At 40.5% G+C, this 19,101-nt stretch overlaps 1 protein-coding gene across 9 annotated transcripts in view; it reads left to right on the top strand.

Moving 5' to 3' along the window:
- Positions 1–19,101, top strand: part of rbm47 (RNA binding motif protein 47) — a 146,037-nt gene that overhangs the window by 72,416 nt on the left and 54,520 nt on the right. The gene's annotated exons all lie outside the window — the stretch shown is intronic.

Here is a 19,101-nt window from a genome sequence, read left to right as displayed (position 1 = left end):
TGATATATGTATATAGACACAGCCTCCAATACAAGGCCTTTTGGTACCAATGGATCCACACCACAGCAGAGCCTTTGAAATAGGCCATTCAGCCCAAAATGCCCCAGCTGACCTCTGGACCTGTATTAGTCCCCATCTTGCTGCAATTTTCCAATCGCCTCCAATGTCTAGGTGATTAAAGTGTTCTAAAATGCATGGACAGAAATACTGCACTTGCCCATACAGAGACTTCCCTCGCAATTTCCTGCCAGGAGCATCCATCTATACCCCTAACAGGTTGCCATGGCCTCCTGGACAAGGAACCATGCCTCCCATGTGCAGTGCACGTCACTCTGGGATCACCCTCCTGTCCACTACCATCATTACAGCATCCATTCATTCAGGCATAACAAACTCCATTAGATACAAAGGTATTGCATGTATTGTGACTTGTCCCTTTGGGAGTCTGCTATAAAAATCCTATCAGCCATGCTACATGCTAAAACTGTAAGAACTTTCAACACCTCGAAAGGAAGTGTCATGCTGAAACCACCAATGTCAGTTTCAATGCAATGGTACACAGTGCAACCCAACCAATACATTCTTTGAACTTTGCTACTGAAGATTTTGTTCTGTGACCTTCACACACAGCAATAGGATTACCCACAAAGCTGTTCTAGTATCAACAAAATCGTGTGGACCATAATGCTTGTCTCATTGTCATGCAAATAGTCTACCAAGAACTCCATCCATTTAATTTAATTTTTCAATTTAAAGTTTTACAAACATTTTCCTAGCCTTCCAAGGATTTAGCTGGCAAACCTACAGCCAATCAATAATTTGTCCTTGACCAGTTCTTTGCTTTGGCCTGTTAATTTTATGCTTTCTGCTGAAAGTTGAACCAAAATGTTTCATAAGATTACCTGAAGTTTCTGTTTTTGAAGTTGTGTCAAATGGAATATGTTTTTCAATTATTTTGGATGTGAACTGCACTAGTATCAAGAAATTTGTTGTATGATTCTCAAACAGGAACAGGGAAGAATTATTTTACTTGCAAAGAAATCAGTGCTTGAGACATAAAACCTTTATGCGAAGTGACTTTTAAGTTAACAAAATTTGCGTCACACTGATAGCATAAGAATGCGTTTGGAGTATATTCAAGGCTTTCACCTTTCACCTGATAAACTGTTTCTATAACTAACAGTTCCACAGTCATTATTCCAATTTTAAGCAAAAATGTTAAGATGATTCAGCTATTAAATGAACCACAACATTAATCTGTAATGTTGGTTTAACAAAAGAGGAAAAAACCCATAATTTCTTCCAGCATGAACTGTACAATGAGAGTTTTTGTTTTCTACTGATATGGTTCCCCTATGTAAATTTCTAATGAGGTTCGTAGATTTCAAGTTGAAGAAGTTTCATTTGTAAGTAATTTTGAATTTGGTAGTTTCTCTTTCCGACAAGTACAAAGGGTCTGAAATGTAACATAGGTATATTTTATGCAGTGTCCAAATTTAAATATTACTTGAACATGGGTTGATTAATATATGGGAAATTATCTTCCTTACTTTTGCATGTAGGTATCCTGGGTTTCATAGGCATGATATCTATTTTGCCAGAGAAAGGTATGCAAGCATCATTTCACTAAGACATCTACCAGCCCCACAGCTGCTGGTAGATCTAATGCCTTATTCTGATCCTTTATTCCAGTGCCAGACCTGGAACCCTAGATAAGAATCTGAGTTAAATGGAAAGTTTACAGGCACTCTTGGAACCTTAACAAAAAGATATGTAGTCAAAGCGGTTATAAAAATATTAGTGATCTTTGTGAAAATTGCCATTTTATACCCCTGATTGTCTCCTGTGATTATGTTACAAGTTTGTCATAGTAGTAAAAAGACTTTAATTTATTGGAACGTTATTAGTTAGCAAAATCTGTTTTTAAGACTTTATTTATGAATAATATATATTCAAAAGTGGAGCATAATGTTTCTGCCGTATTTTGTGTTTGTGGCACATCTACTGTATACTGTCGATGCCATTATTTCCTCATCACTATGTTTACCTTCCTGCTTAGATTTTTAGATCTCCAATGCTAGCAATCTGCAGCCAGCAATATATCTTGTTTTAACTACAAACTCCATCTCAAAATGGGAAACTGTAAATAAACAAGAGTTTGCATTTAGTGAAATGCAAAACCTCCTCTCTATATGTTCTTTGTAGAGTGTAATACTCAAGTCCCCTCTGAAAGTCAAAAAGCCTACAGATACCGAAATTAATTGAAAACCAGAAGGTGCTGGAAATCATCAGCAGGTTCAGCTGCATCTGTGGGAAGAGAAACTTCTCAGGTCTTTTCAGGTCTCTTTTTACACACATTGCCTATCCTGCCGAGATATTTCCAACATTTTTGGTTTTTATTCAATTACTCTTTGTTTCTTCATTTTTTTCTTAGTTTTTTAAAAATACTTTATAACCTCTCTCCGATTTCAGGATTTTGTTAACCTCCTTTGCTCTCTGCATTCAAATGTCATATTCCACCTGGCATATATCCCTTTTCAAACATGCACTCTGTTTTGAGTCATTGTCATTCTCCAGCCAAGGAAAATCCTCAAAATGACTAACCAGCCATAGTTAAATTGGAGTTGCACTCACCTATCCTGTAATGCAAAGGAGCCAATTGCATTACAGGAGAGGTGGAACAAAGAGTATCCTCTCTGACTCTACAGCAGTTTTTCCTTTTGAGACAATCAGAGACACTGTATTTTAATTCCTCCTTTCTGACATGATGGTTTACCTGATTTAGATTTGTGGGGGTGGAATCAAATTATAGAGCACTGGCCAATGAATGGAAAGAAAATGTTGGTAGCCAGCATCTTTCAATCACTTCTTTGCTTAAAGCTAAAATCCCCTGACTTCCACTATAAAATGCCCATTTTACCTCTATATACAATCTAATTAGAGCAGCTTAATCCTGGGCACCTCGACATTAGAGTTCATCAATGGCCCTGACAACAAAGACTGAGAACAAATTAAAGGTCTTGGTGTAACTTAAATCGTGACAGCCAAATATGTGCCTTGTTAATGTATGCCAATTAAATTGCGTATATTTTGGCTATCATAAAATCTGACCACTCACCCTGGCAATTATCAAACATGTGAGCTGGACTCTTTCTGTGGAAAGATTTGCACTGCTTTTACTCTTGATTCCACAAAATTATTGACAATTCTTGTCAGGGTAATACATACAGTGTAAATATATTTTCTCTTTTCTCCAGAGTAAAACTCAGACAGCTTTTTGTCCTTGTTGGATACTAGTTCAAACAAAGTACGTAAGACTCTGCAGAGCTAATTTAACATGGAAAGCACCCCATTTAAAGGGGAGTGGTATAAGTTATTCAACCCCTTGGCCAAACAATAGTCAGATTGCACAGTTCAGTGTTCCAAGCCAGCAATACACTTTTACCATTGCTGGTAGGAATAAACCATAGCCCAACAAGGAAGTAGTTCCCTGAACTTTGTACTGACTTTGCAGTCACATGCACTGTGACAGCTTCACTACAACTTGGGAGTAACTCCTAATGCCTGACAGCAAGTAAGACTGGGAAAGTTCACTGGAAGAGTCAGTGTGCGTGTTTTTAGAGACTGATAATGGTGTATTACTTCGGAAGGTTTCATCTGCTGCCCATGGTTCAGCCATCACCCTTTATTCTCACTGAACTAGTGTGGCTCTCCTCTGACAACATCTTGATTTTAATACTTGCATCATTCTGCAGAAACTTGTTCCTTATCTGTGCCCCTCCCTGTTTCTCAGCAGCCGCACCTTCAGTTGCTTAGCTCTAAAGTCTGCAGTTCCCTTCCTGAATCTCCCTTTTTTCTCAAAATCTACCCCACTGACAGAACTTGTTATCTATTTTAAGTCCATATGCATTGTTTGATTATTGTTCCTTGGAATATTCTACATTATCAAAAGAGCAATAAAATGTTAATGTTGTAGTAAACTGGTAGACAAGCTTTTTTTATTTCACTGTGCCTTGCACACAGAAAAAATCTCTGCTATTTATATAGCAGTGTACTTTGACATGAATTATGGAGCAGTTCTTGTGATGCAACCTAGTTAGTGATAAGTCATTTTTATCTCCATTGCAGTTAGTCATTATCAACCAGAGTACTGGAAAGTTCACTAGTTCCAATTCAAACTGATGTGTGTACACGCACATATGAAATAATCATGCTTGATCCCCTGTACACATACAAACCCTTACATTTAATCAAATTGAAAGACTTGCTAAAGGCTTGTTGATACTTTTAATAGGAGTGAGGGCAGGGCAATAAAGTATTGAGAACTTTTTTGTCAGAACTCCCATATAGCCACCCTGAATGCACTCTACACCTCCTTAGTTTAAGAACCTAGGCCAGTTGCAATGCCACTCTGAATATTAATCTTAATATTAGGTCCAGTGCTCAAAATCAACAATCAGTTAACCATCATTATTACCCTTCATTCAGTTAGGTCCTTATTCTTTGGAGTGTAGAAGGTTGAGGAGGGACTTGATAGAGGTATTTAAAATTATGAGGGGGATAGATAGAGTTGACGTGGATAGGTTTTTTCCATTGAGAGTAGGGGAGATTCAAACAAGAGGACCTGAGTTGAGAGTTAAGGGGCAAAAGTTTAGGGATAACACGAGGGGGAACTTCTTTACTCAGAGAGTGGTAACTGTGTGGAACAAGCTTCCAGTAAAAGTGGTAGAGGCAGGTTCGATATTGTCATTTAAAAACAATTGGATTGGTATATGGACAGGAAAGGAACGGAGGGTTATGGGCTGAGTGCAGGTCATTGGGATTAGGTGAGAGTAAGCATTCGGCACGGACTAGAAGGGCCGAGATGGCCTGTTTCCATGCTGTAATTGTTATATGGTTATATATACAGTTCATGACACATTGTATATTGTGCATTACCCACTTTATAAAAGAGTCTCCTTTAAGGAAGTTTTTTAAAATCTGTAAGTTATTGCATTTTTTCCCCCAAAACATGAGATGCCTCCATGAGAGGAACATCCCCTCAGCACCCACCCTGTCAATTCCCCTTGCATGTTTTGATAAGATCATCTCTCGTACATCTAAACTCCAAGGATCGTGATCCTAACTGACTCAAGATTTCTTTATATATCAACTCCTTTGTTCCAGAAGTCAGCAGTGAACCTTCTCTGCACTGCCTCCAGTACACGTGTACCTGTCTTTAAATAAGGAAAGCAAAACTGTACCCAATGCTGTAGGTGCTGCCTGACCAGCGTACTGTGGAGCAGCATCTAAACTCCTCTACTTTATACTCCAAACCAAGCAATAAAGGCCAACATCCTGATCTGTACCTGCAAACTAACCCACAGATCCCTTTATATCACCACATTTTGCTCACCCCAAAGTGGCTTGCATTTTATAGCCTTTTTAAAAAAAAATGATTAGAACTGTTTCAGGTATGGAATCTTCTCTAGAATTCAAAACTATATAACGTACATACTATAGGCAGAATATATGTATTTGGTGAGAACATCATGGCTCAGCCACACATTCGAGTAGTCTGTTACACCTAAGTGATGAGCTAGCTGCAGTCAGTGTTATGTCTCAGAACGTATTTTAGAACAGACCAGGTGAGGAGCACATAACAAAATTCCGGGAAGGAAATTGAGAATTGTTTGCTTAACTTGTTTCAATTAAAAGAACTGATACCACGTTCAACTGGTTGCAAGCAATAAATAGGTTAACCAACTGAAACTCCTGGAGTTGATATTCATTTTCAGCCCCACCCAACCACTGACTCCTTTCACTTAGTCACACATTCTTTCAAAAGACTACTGTAAGTACATCAGTTTCTTGGCATTAATCCACTTTCTGGAAGTTTCTCAGCAAACTTATGCCAGTGGAGCTTCTGTTGACAATTTTAACTGAAAGATAGACAAGTAGTTGATCAATATCATCCAGAGTGCATTTCCACTAAAGTCACATTTGATCTTCTGTCCTACACGGATTGAACCTCGGTTCTTACTGTTCAGGCTCAGCTGTCATTCTAACCGTGGGCCCAAGGAAGAAAGCTGTTGGGAGGTTGTTGTTGTTTTCCTGTCACGTTAATGCAGTGGAAAGAGAAACCTGAAGACAAAAGTCTTAGAGATACTTCTATCAATCCTTGAATATAGAACAATACAACACAGGCCCTTCAGCCCACAATGTTGTGCTGACCTAATTGAACAATCAATCTAACCCTTCCCTCCTACAAAGCCTATAATCCTCCATTTTTCTTAAATCCCTAAATTAAATGTCCCAATTGTATCAGCATCCACCACTAATCTTGGCAACGCATTCCAGGCATCCGCCACTCTTTGTGTAAAAACACCTTCCTCTGACATTGTCCTCACTACCGCCGGTCCACTCAGTCTGTGCCTCCCATTATCAAAGAGCCTCTCACTCTCTGTCATTCCAAAGTGCTAGAAACAGTATAAGTTTTCCTCCTGAACAGCAAAAGGAAAATTAGCCCTGGGGTCTCCCTACCTTATTGAGCAAAACTCACCTCCAGATGGGCATCATTCCTTCTCTCACCCCAAGCTGCACTGTATTCCAGCATCAGACTCTTCCTCTCAATGGATTTCTGGCAAGAGTTATGCCAATGATGCCCAGGGGTATAGATTTAACAGACCTGGCAATGTTGAAATGAGCGATACTTACGGCACACTTTGTCTGCTTCCTGCCATTTCCTGTTCTGAACTAAATTCATGGCTGCTTTGTGTTAATCAAAATATTTCTTCTTAAGCACCAACAGTTTAATCAAGGACAAATGGCATACAGCCTCCTGTGTAGCTAGGTCATAAAGACCAGGTACGCCTCTGTTTGATCTGTGGTCTGTGTTGACTTAGTAATGAATGGCAGAGATGTTCCAGAGCTTCAAAGTGTATTAACAGAAGTCAGACGCAGTGCAATGCCTGATCAATTCTGCGGAAATATCCAGATGCTGTCCAAGAATATGATCGAGTTTGTTCTTGATATTTTCACTTTTATTGACTGAAACCACAGATGAGCACACAGATAAAAAGATACAGTTAGCAAGCATGCAACTGAACTATGGAACAGAGGAGGCATCTTAAGAGGGAAATTGCAGCATGTGGGAGGAGCAAACAATATTTATAAATGAAACATGTCAAGTGTTTTAGTAACAATAAGAACCTGTAACACACGTCATTAAGTTGTCTCAGCATCTGAACTACAAAGAAAATACAATGACTACCCACACAGATGTAGAGAAAGGCGCTAGTTCAAGGAGCCAGGAGTGCTCCTTGCACTGAGCAGGTTTTAAAATTTTATTCATGGACTGAAATTAGAATTATTTGAGTAAGATTGAGCTCCAAAGGTTAAGAGCGTGTTGGTCAAATGAGAAACCACTACTGACAGAGTTAGGGTCGAATAGTTAAGATTGGAAGCGTAAGGTAGGATAACACAGACTGAAGGGTTAGTCCAGATTGCAGAACAATGAAGGGATGGGCAGATATCAAGAAGACCCCACGTGTTTCTATTTGCTGACTTAACCTAAGGTGGAATCTGGAACAATGAGGACAGTTATGTAGAGATGCTATTATAAACCAACAAACATAGAAGTCAGTTTGTTAGGGTGAGCTGCTTCAACGACTATCACCCTGTGACACTCATATCTACTGTGACGAAGTGCTTTGAGTGGTTGGTCAAGACTAGAATCAGTTCCTGTCTAAGCAAGGACCTGGACCCACTGCAATTTGCCTGTCATCACAATAGGACTACAGCAGATGCAATCTCACTGGCTCTCCACTGGGCCTTGGATCGCCTGGGCAACAGTAATACCTCTGGCAAGCTGCTGTTTATTGACTACAGCTCAGTGTTCAATACAACCATACTGTCAGTCCTAATCATCAAGCTCCAAACCCTGGGCCTCTGTACATCCCTCTGCAACTGGATCCTTGACTTCCTCACCGGGAGACCACAGTCTGTGTGGATCAGAAATAACATCTTCTCTTCACTGACAGCCAACACTGGCACACCTCAGAGGTGTGTGCTTTGCCTACTGCTCTACTCTTTCTACATCGATGATTGTGTGGCTAGGCACAACTGAACTGCCATCTATAAATTTGCTGATGACACCCCTATTGTTGGCAAAACTTCAGATGGTAACAAGGAAGTGTACATGAGCAAGATAGGTCGGCTGGTCGAGTAGAGCCACAGCAACAACCTTGCACTCTAGGTTGGTAAAATCAGGGACTGGATGGTGGACTTCAGGAAGGGAACATGCACTAGTTTTCATTGACGGATCAGAAGTGGAAATGGTGAAAGTGTCACGTTTCTGGGTGCCAACTCTGAGGATCTATCCTGTGCCCAACATATTGATGCAATTACAAAGAAGGCACGATAGTGGCTACGTTAGGAGTTTGAGGAGAATTGGTATGTCACCAAATTCCTACAGATGTATCATGGAGAGCATTATAACTGGTTTCCTCACCTTGTGATATGGAGAGGCTACTGAACGGGATTGGAAAAATCTTCAGAAAGCTCAAGAAAACTTGTACCATTCACATCCCTCTTTACATCGATGGCAGAGCAGTGGAAACTGCGAGCGGTTTCAGACTCCTGGGTGTGCACATCTCACACAACCTCTCATGGTCCCAGAACGCATCCCACACAGTCATGAAAGCTCACCAATGCCTCTACTTTCTGAAGAGGCTGAAAGGAGCTGGGCTATGCACATCTATATTCGTGAGCTTCCGCAGATGTGCAGTAGACAGCATCATAACATGGTGCACCAGTGCTCAGTACAGAAACTGCACTGTGATGGATAGAAGGCTCTACAATGGATAGTGAAAACTGCCCAATGCATCACCAGCCCCTGCCCACCCAACATCAAGGTCATATACACAGAAAGGCCAGTGACATCATGAAGGATCCCACCCACCATGCTCATGGACTGATTGCCTCTCTCTAATCATGGCGGAGATTATGTAGCTTTCACACCAGGATTACCAGACTCAGAAATAGTTTCTTTCCCCAAGTAATAGGCTGATCGACACCTCCAACTACTAATTTACCCACCACCACAATTTCATCATTTCCTCCAGTCACCTGGTGTGCAGACACTCAATCTATTTATATAAGATAGCTTAAGTATTTATATTTATTGTATTTTTTTATTATTATGTTCTTTATCTTATTGTGTTTTTTGAGCTGCATTGGATCTGAAGTAACAACTATTCTCCTTTACACTTGTGTACTGGAAATGACATTAAACAATCTTGAATCTTAAATTTTGAATCTTAAAGTAACCATTCCGCAGCTTCCAGTCTGTTCAGCTATTGCTCTGGAACCTAGAAAACTAAGAGACTAAGAGACTCCCTCATCTAGGCTGTTGCCCAGCAATTTTACTTCCAAGATATGCTTGGTTTTTATTCTCCACTCCTAACCATCTCCCTATCTCTTCCAACCTCATCAGCAGCAAAAGCAAGGAATTCAAAATATCTTTGTCACAAAGACTGAAGCCATTCAGTCAGCTGGCTCTGTAGTTTTCCTTCTTTCTCAATTCCACTAGGCCAGATTATTGAAGTATTGCACAACTCAAACACAATTGTTCTTTAATTCTTATCTTGTCTCTTTTCATCATATCTCTCAACTCACATTTCCAGGCAAATTATGTCCGAAGTTCACAAACACAAGAAAATCTGCACATGCTGGAAATCCAAGCAACACAAAGTCCTGATGAAGGGTCTCAGCCCAAAAGGTCAACCGTTTACTGATTTTAATAGGTGCTGCTTGATCTGCTGAGTTCCTCCAGGATTTTGTGTGTGTTGCTTTAATGTCCTAAGCTGTCAACCCTATTTCCACTAAATGGTTGCAGATCTCTTAATCCTTATATTTTAATGAATGAGTCAGAACATAACTACTTATGCTGTGGAGTAGGAATCTCTTCCAACTCAAACTGAGATTACTAAAGCCAATAACTTGCCAACCCATAGTCATTGGCTCCATTCTCTTCATACTTCTCCTACAACACTTTATTAAAATTCTCACCTTCATTATGAAATCTCTTCATCATTCAGCCATCCCATCATTCTAAACCCTGGCAGCTCAAGAACCCTTCAGAAACTTGTGCATGTTTAGCTAATTATCATAACTGTTACTTATGCTCCCATTGGTGGCTCTGTCCCTTTCAGCCAAAGCTGAAATTCTTTACCTAAGCATCTCATTCTCTCTTTCCTCCATCAAGTTTGCCTCTTCGACTTGACTTGGTCATCTGTCTGAATGGGTTTGTGTAAATTTTCTCTTTGATAATAGTCCTGAGATGCGCCATAACAACAAGTTGTGGTTGTATTAGTACATTTTCAGGCATATTTTATCAGGGAGTTGAAACAGAAAAGTGTGTGCAAATTAAATTTAAAGGAAGCATTAATAATAAGTTAATGTTGCAATAGAATAATGAGAATTCTGGAAGCCTTTTCAATGCCTGAGAAGTCAACTGTTTGTATTATCAGGTTTTACCAGGTCTAAGAGTGAGTAACCATGAGAATAGCAGGAAAAACATAATCAGGAGTTAGCAGGCTACAGTGCAATTGATTACCTGACTCCTTACTTAATGGTGACTGAACTGGTTCTGCAAGTGGTGGTTTCTCTCTCAGTGGTACCTGCTCCAAATCTCAGCAGTGTAATGTTTGAGCCAGGAGATGGAGCCATGTTTAAAACCACAGATAAAAGTTATCTTCCCCCTACCTGGGAGCTCTATGTTTTCTGGTATCAAAAATCACAGAGCGGCATATGGTTCACTACGTTGACTCAAACAGTCTGATATCTATGTTCCAGGGTCTGCAAATATCTGTCCAGTGATTGTTGTTGGTATGTATTACTTCCCTGTTAAACTCCAACATTGTCAAAATGCCTTCAGCTACAAGGCTCTTGAACTTTCACCCAAAGCTTCTCTGCTCTCAGTGCACTTTTAATACTCACTTACTCATTTTTCTCCTTTGAACTGTCACTTGCTTATCATATTTCATGTTTCTGTAAAGTGCTTTAAAGGCTCTGCACCAAATATATATTGCCATAATCGGAATGCTTCTGAAGAAACTTCCAAAATTAAGATTAATCAGCCATTCACAGGTCCAAGGGGTGCTCAGCTGCTTCATAGAAGAGAAATTTCTATCTCCACTAACAAGTCTGAAACCACTAGATGATGAGAACTAAGTACCCATTGTAAGGTCTGGCATCTTCCTCCTTTTCCAAGCATATTGTACTATGTGTGAAAGATTCCCAAAGGAACATTAATGGATCTCCATAGGACTGCCATGGGCAAGAGAACTCACAGAATATGAAGAAAATATTTCATATAAGTCAGCAGAAAAAGTTTAAAAGGGATGCAGTGCTCTCTCTCCCCATATTAGTTTTGTATTCCTTCCATTATCTCCAGAGTATGTATTACTGCCTAAAAACTTTGATATCTGAGCCACATAATTGTAATTAATGTTGGAAGTTCCAAGATGGCAGGAAATAATTTTCAAAACTGATAATTGCCACAAATTAATAATTGAAACATGTTAATGTGTGTGTCTGCATGTGTGTGGATTTAATTCTACCAGCTATAAAGATACTGAATACCTGCTGCTGTTTCAGTATGTTTCTCTCTGTGATGTTTTTTTCCGAAGGACTAAGTGTAATCCAGAATGATATGTCACTTCTCACACACATTGTTGGAAATGAAACCTCAGAACCACCTCCTTCCAATATTATATTCACCTTTCTGTAAAAAAAATCCCCCTTCCAAACATTGTAGTTACTTATTACTATAGTCAAATAGAAATAGATCATTTGGGTTAAAGCACTGAGAGGTATCACCAATAATAGATCTCTGCTAAATCTTTCAAATCCACAGCAGGATAAATGAACCAACAATAGTGTATTGCAACCGCTACTTTTCACATTGTTTGTCAATGATTTAGGTAATAGAATTGATGGCTTTGCGGCAAAGTTTGTGGATGATATGAAGATAGGTGCAGGGGTAGGTACTGTTGAGAAAGCAATGCAATTGCAGCAGGACTTTGACAAGTTGGAAGAATGGGCAAAAAAGTGTCAGATGGAATACAGTGTTGGGAAATGTTGATAATGTATTTTGATAAAAGGAACAATAGTGCAGACCGTTATCTAAATGGGCAGAAGGTTCAAACATCAGAGGTGCAGAGGGTCTTAGGAGTCCTTGTGAAAGACTCCCAGTAGGTTAACTTACAGCTTGAGTCTGTAGTAAAGAAGGCAAATGCAATGTTGCCATTTATTTCAAGGGGAATAGGATATAAAAACAAGAAGGTAATGCTGAGTAGTAGCTAGGCTGCACTTGGAGTATCGTCAACAGTTTTGGGCTCCATATCTCAGAAAGAATGTGTTGTCATTGGAGAGAGTTCAGAGGAGGTTCACGAGAGTTGACATATGAAGAGCATTTAGCAACTTTGGGCCTGTACTCACTGGAATTTAGCAGAATGTGTGTGTGGGGGGGGGGGGAGAAATTCTCATTGAAACCTACCGAATGTTGAAAGGACTAGATAGGGTGAATGTGGAGAGGATGTTTCCTATGGTGAGGGGTATCCAGAACTAGAGGGCACATAGCCTCAAAATTAAGGGATGACAGAGGTAAGGAGGAATTTTTTTTTAGCCATAGAGTAGAAAATCTGTGGAATGCTGTGCCACAGACTGTGGTGAAGGACAAGTCCGTGTGTGTATTTAAAGTGGAAGCTGATCATTTCCTAATCGGTCAGGGCATCAAAGGATATAGGGAGAAGGCAGGCGTATGGAGTTGAGTGGGATATGCAATCAGCCATGATGGAATGGCGGAGCAGCCTCAATGGGCTGAATGGCCTATTTCTGCTCCTATGTCTTATGGTCTTATGGTACTTTCCTAGGCAAACGTCCCTGGTACTGAGGCGCTGATTATTGGTTTGCAGTAGTGAATAATGTCTAATTTGCATACAAGAATTTCCTATTTTATTTCTACCAAAGAGACAATGTACTATGTGCAGATGAAAGGTGCTGTCTTTTGATCTGCCCATTGTACAGCAGGGAGATTTCAGTCTATTTCGTTAGATCTGTTCTTTACATGTTTCATCAAATTATTTGTCAAAAGTATTTGGATTATATAAAGATTACATGCTTAATACAATCTAGATTCAGTTTACAAATTAGCTATTTAAATCTTCTGCACTATTGAGCATAGTGTGTCTACAGAATGAATATCACCTTCTGTGTCCCCACCCCTCATGCACACACCTTTCCCTGCACCCCACCGCTTGACTCTGCCGAGAAACAGATCTCCAACACTACGCAGTACGACGGAGTTGTATTGTGTGCCTATTGTTCTACCTGATCCACAAGAGGGAAGCAGTTCCAATATGACAATTTTACAATTTTACCTATTCCATAACACTATCAATTGCATTCCTACTTCATGATTAAACTTATTACTTCCTATCTTCCTCCTGGTATCATTCCTAAACATTAAAATTACCTCTCCTCCTTCCCTAATTACATTGATGTTTATAAAACAAATCTGCGCAGACATAGATGTAGAGTAATACAGCACTGATTTGTCCAACTCATCCACGCCAGCCACAGCATCCTCCCTGCTACCCCCATTCGGCCCATAAACCTCCTAACCCCTCCCCTCCATGTACCCATTCAGCTATCTCTTAAATGCTGCAATTGTACCAGCCTCAACCACTTCCTCCGGCAGGTCACTCTATTCTCTCTGATGTTACCTCTCAGGAGTCTTTGAAATACATGCCCTTATATTTGTGCCCTTTAATTTTGGACTGCCCAACACTGGGGAAAAGACTTTGACTATGCACCTTATCCATAGCCCTCATGATTTTATAAGCTTCTGTGAGGTCACTCTGTGTCCTTTTTGATGCCTAGAAGTAAAGATCCAGTGTGGCCAACCATTTTCTACAAGTGAGTCCCTATAGTCCAGGTAGCATCCTGATAAATCTCTTCAGCATGGCAATGCCTTTCCTGTAACAGGGTGACCAAAACTGTACACAATACACCAGGTGCAATTTCACCAGCAACTTGTATAACTGCAACATAACCCCCATACTCCTAAACTCAGTACCCTAAATGATAAACACTAGCATGCTTACCACCTTCTTCACCACCTGTCTCCTTGTGTGGCTGCTTTCCTCCAATCTGTGCACTTATACTCCCAGATCCCTCTGTTCCACAACACCTGACACTTGTCTCCCATGGTTTACTGTTCAAAATGCGTCACCTCAATCTTATCTAACTTGAAATCTATTTGTCATTCCTCAGCCCTTCTCCAAAACACCAATTCATTGTAACCTGCTTCACTATCAACAAAACCCCTTAGTCTAGTATGATTTCACCATGTACATTCATATCCAAGGCATTAATAATAAATAACAGAGGTCCCAGCACTGACCCTTGGGGCTCCCAATTGGTCATGGGTCTCCAGTCAAAGAAGTGAACTTCAACCATAACCCTCAGCCAGTTCTGAAACCACTTCTAGCTCCCCCTGAATTCCATGTGACCTAATCTTCCAGATCAGCCAGACGAGTGAGACCTTGTCAATGACCTTACACAGCATCCACTGCCCTTCCCTCATCAATCCACTTAGTTATTTCTTAGAAAAACTCCAAAATATTCATCAGATATGGCCTACCACAGATAAATCCATGCTGCTTAGGCTTGACTATCCAAGTGAGGGTAGATCTTGTCCCTTAGAATTCCCTCCAGTAACTTCCCTACAAATTAAGTTAGGCTCACCGGCCTGTACTTCCCTGGCTTCTCCTTACTAACCTTCTTGAACATTAGCCATCCTCCAGTCTTCTTCAATGTCACCAGTAGCTAACGATGAAGGAGATATCTCCATGATTTATTCCCTAACGTCTAGGGTGCACTTGGTCAGGCCTTCAGGATTTCCCTACCTTAATGTACTCCAAGGCTGCAAACACCTTCTTCCTCATAATATGCATATGTTTAAGACCTTACAACTTATTAACCTCATCTTAATAAACACCAAGGAGAAATAGACATTAAAGATTTCACCCTTCTCCTGCAGCTGCACACATAGATGGTCCTGATGGTCTTTAAGAGGATCTCTTCCCAGTCACACATTTACTGTTAAAGTAAAGAACCTCTTGATATCATCTTTAATCCTGTCTGCCAAAACCCTCTCCCTTCCAAGCATTGTAGTGTTTGTTGTTCAAGTTTATTGTCAAATAACAGTACAGATGTATATAGCTAAACGTGCCAATGTTCTTCAGAGCCCAAGGTGCATAATGCATCATAATGTATCACATACAGCACATAAAATAAAAAAGTAATCTGTAGATCTACAAGCTGACATAAAATGCATGTATGTCATATAGTTAAATATACAACAGCATTACTTCTACTGGCTTTGTCATAAATAATGCATGGTGGGTGGTAGAAGTCTCACAGTGTTTGGGGGGGGGTGGTATAAGCTAACAGTCCTTGTTCTTATATTGTGGGATCTTCTGCCTGACAGGATAGATGAGAGGGGCCCTTGGCAATGCTGAGGGCCCTGTGAACGCAGAGCTTCTGGTGTTTGCCCTGGATGGTGGGGGGAGGGGGCATGGAGAAAGACCCCGTTGATTCTTTCAGCTGTCCTCACAATCCATTGCAGGGTCTTGTAGTCAGATGCTTTTCCATTCCCATACCAGACAGTGATACAGCCAGTCAGGAAACTCTCACAGTGGTGAGAATGGGGATGTGGAGACTTTATCTCCTCAGATAGTAGAGGCACTGCTGTGCTTTCTTGTCTAAAGACATGGTGTTGAGGGACCAGGTGAGATCATCTGTGATGTGCATCCAAGAAACTTGGTGTCCTGACACTCTGCACAGAGGAGCCATTGATGTGCATTAGAGAGTGGCCAGCCTGCACCTTCCTGGGTTCAAAATCATCTCTTTAGTCTTGTTCATGTTGAGCTTCAAGTTGTTCGTGTTCTCACCAGTCCATATGCTACTCTACCTCCTCTCTGTATGCTGGCTCATCATTGTTGCTGATGAGGACAATCACTGTTGTGTCATCAGCGGATGTAACGCTGTGATTATAGTTGGATCTAGCAGTACAGTCCATGGATCAGCAGTGCGAACAGCAGTGAGCTAAGCATGCAACCCAGGGAGCTGCTGCTACTCAGCGTGATGGAGCTGGAGAGGTTGCTGCCAACAAGGATTTTCCGAGGCCTCTCTGTCAAGAAGTGTTAGAATGCCTCCGAGGGAGGGATTTTGTTGAATGCCTATGAGATGGCTTTTTGGAACAGCATGTTGTGACCTTATTCAGGGAAAGGCTAATAGATTGGGTGTTGAGTAATAACCCAGATTTTATTAGGGAGCTTAAGGTAAAGCGGCCCTTAAGAGGCTGTGATCATAATATGATTGAATTTGTACTGCAATTTGAGAGGGAGAAGCGCAAGTCAGATGTATTAGTATTGCAATGGAATAAAGGGAATTACAGAGGCATGAGAGAGGAGCTTGTCCAGGCAGATTGGAGGGGAATACTGGCAGGGATGACAGCAGAGCAGAGGTGGCTGAAGTTTCAGGGAATAGTTCACAAGGCACAGGATAGGTATGTGCCACAGAAAAAGAAGTTCTAAAATGACAGGGTAGGCAACCATGGCTGACAATGGAAGTTAAGAACTGCATAAAAGCCAAGGAAAGGATATATAATGTAACAAAAGTGAGTCCGAAGCTGGATGAACAGGAAGTTTTTAAAATCCAACAAAAGGCAACTAAAAAAAGCCATAAGAAGGGAAAAGATTAAATATGAGGGCAAACTAGCCAATAATTTTCAGCAGGATACGAAAAATGTTTTCAGTTATATAAAGAATAAAGGGAAGGTGAGAGTGGATATTGGACAACTGGAAAATGATGCTCCTAGTGTAATAATGGGGGACAAAGAAATTATGGATGAACTTAATAAGTACTTTGTGTCAGCCTTCACTGTGGAAGACACTAGTAGTGTACCAGTGTTCTGTGAGTGTCAGGGAACAGGAGTGAGTGCCATTGCTATTACAAAGGAAAAAGTGCTAAGTAAACTCAAAGGTCTTAAGGTGGATAAGTCACCTGAAACAGATGGACTACTCCCAAAGTTCTGAAAAAGGTTGCTGAAGAGACAGAAGATGCATTGGTTATGATCTTTCAAGAATCACTTAATTCTGGCATGGTCCCAGAGGACTGGAAAATTGCAAATGTCACTCCACTCTTTAGGAAGAAGGAAGGCAAAAGAAAGGAAGTTATAAGCCACTTAACCTAACCTCTGTGGTTGGAAAAGTGTTAGAGTCCATTACTAAGGATGAGGTTTCAGGGTACTGGGAGACTAATGATAAAACATTGTTTCTATAAAGGGAAATTCTGCCAGACAAATCTACTAGAATTCTTAGGAAGTAACAAGCAGGGTGGACAAAGGAAAGACAGTGGATGTCATTTATTTGGATTTTCAGAAGGCATTGATAAGGTGCCACACATGAGGCTGCTTAACAAGATAAAATTCCATGACATTGCAGGAAAGATACTGGTATGGATAGAGAACTGGCTGTCAGGCAGGAGGCAACCAGTGGGAAAAAAGGGGGCCTTTTCTAGTTGGCTGCCCATGACTGGTGTGTTCCTCAGGGGTCAGTATTAGGACCACTACTTTTCACATTGTTTGTCAATGATTTGGATAATGGAATTGACAGATTAGTGACAAAGGTTGCAGATAATACAAAGATAGGTGGAGGGGTAGGTAGTGCTGAGGAAGCAATGTGATTGCAGAAGGATTTAGAGAAATTGTTACAGAGGGATGTGTTGAGACCCAACAAGGACAGTTTACTAACCATTTTCTGAGGAATGATCATACTCAACGCCAAAATGAAGTCAATGAACTGCATTCTGACTTGGGAGACACCATTCTCCATGTGAGACAGGGCTGAGTAGAGGGCAGAGGCTATTGCGTCATCGGTGAACTGACTCAGGAGATATGCAAACTGGTAGGTGTCCGATATAGTGCGAAGGCAGGATTTAATGCAGATCACGACCAGCTACTCAAAGCATTTCATTATTATTGATGTCAGTGCCAGTGGACAGTAGTCACTAAGGCAGGACACTGGTATTGCAGTTAAATGACTTGGACTAACAGTTCAAAGCATTGGAGAAGTAGCATCAGTGTTCTGTCTGCTAAATTATATAAATCCATGCACACCTGGCATCATACTTCTGAAGCATACACTCTGTTCTGAGCTCTTGGAGCTCTTAGATTATTTGGAGGATAGAGAAAATACTTCAATGATGTTTTGCAAACCTCTTTAAAAATAGTGCAACAGCCTTACTGGTTCATGGGAATTCCTGGAAACAGAGGAGAATCCAGGAAAGCACTAAATACCTTAAGTCACTTCAGCAAACCAAGTGACAATGGTGAAAGGAGCACACCAGATCACACAGAATCCATCCACCCTATCGCACAGTGCCTGCTCCATTAGAGACTACAGATACCACACTGGCCCCATCAGCCAACTAGGAACCCATGAAACTGGAGGAGGAATATATTATCCTATGTCCCAGGGGATTGTGTAAGAACAAATAGTTAAGTATTTTTGATAATATGCCTTTACAGATGCTTGAGGTCTATAAAAGTATTTAATGACCAGCTTAGATGTGATGCATAATTTGGTATTCCAAACAATTGGTATATAATGTTTGGGCTGAACAAAGTTTAGCAAAATGAGTAGAACAAAAAGCCAGGTGTTATCTGTACGCACGCCCACTAAACCAGAAAGACAAACAAACTGACAGGTCCAGTAAGATTCCAGAATGTTCTGAATTTTTTGAATGTTGTTCCTACAATCCTTTCCTTTATTTAAGCAAATGTTGCTCTTCTGGAGTGGGATGGCCTTCATTATTTTATTAAAGGATAGGTTACTTAAAGCATCTTCTTCGAATAAGGATCCCATTTTAATAACATGATCTGCAGTGTCCGCATAGTTCATTTTTAAATATTGCTTTCAAATGAAGTGTAACAGTGGAGTATCTGTGTAGTCGACTCAAATGACTGTCAAACAAAAATGCATAACTTTT

The sequence above is a fragment of the Hypanus sabinus genome, chromosome 14 (assembly GCF_030144855.1).
Source record: "Hypanus sabinus isolate sHypSab1 chromosome 14, sHypSab1.hap1, whole genome shotgun sequence".
NCBI classification, from domain to species: domain Eukaryota; kingdom Metazoa; phylum Chordata; class Chondrichthyes; order Myliobatiformes; family Dasyatidae; genus Hypanus; species Hypanus sabinus.
Note: the sequence above shows the minus strand (reverse complement) of the source record. Positions and strands in the feature narration are given on the sequence as shown.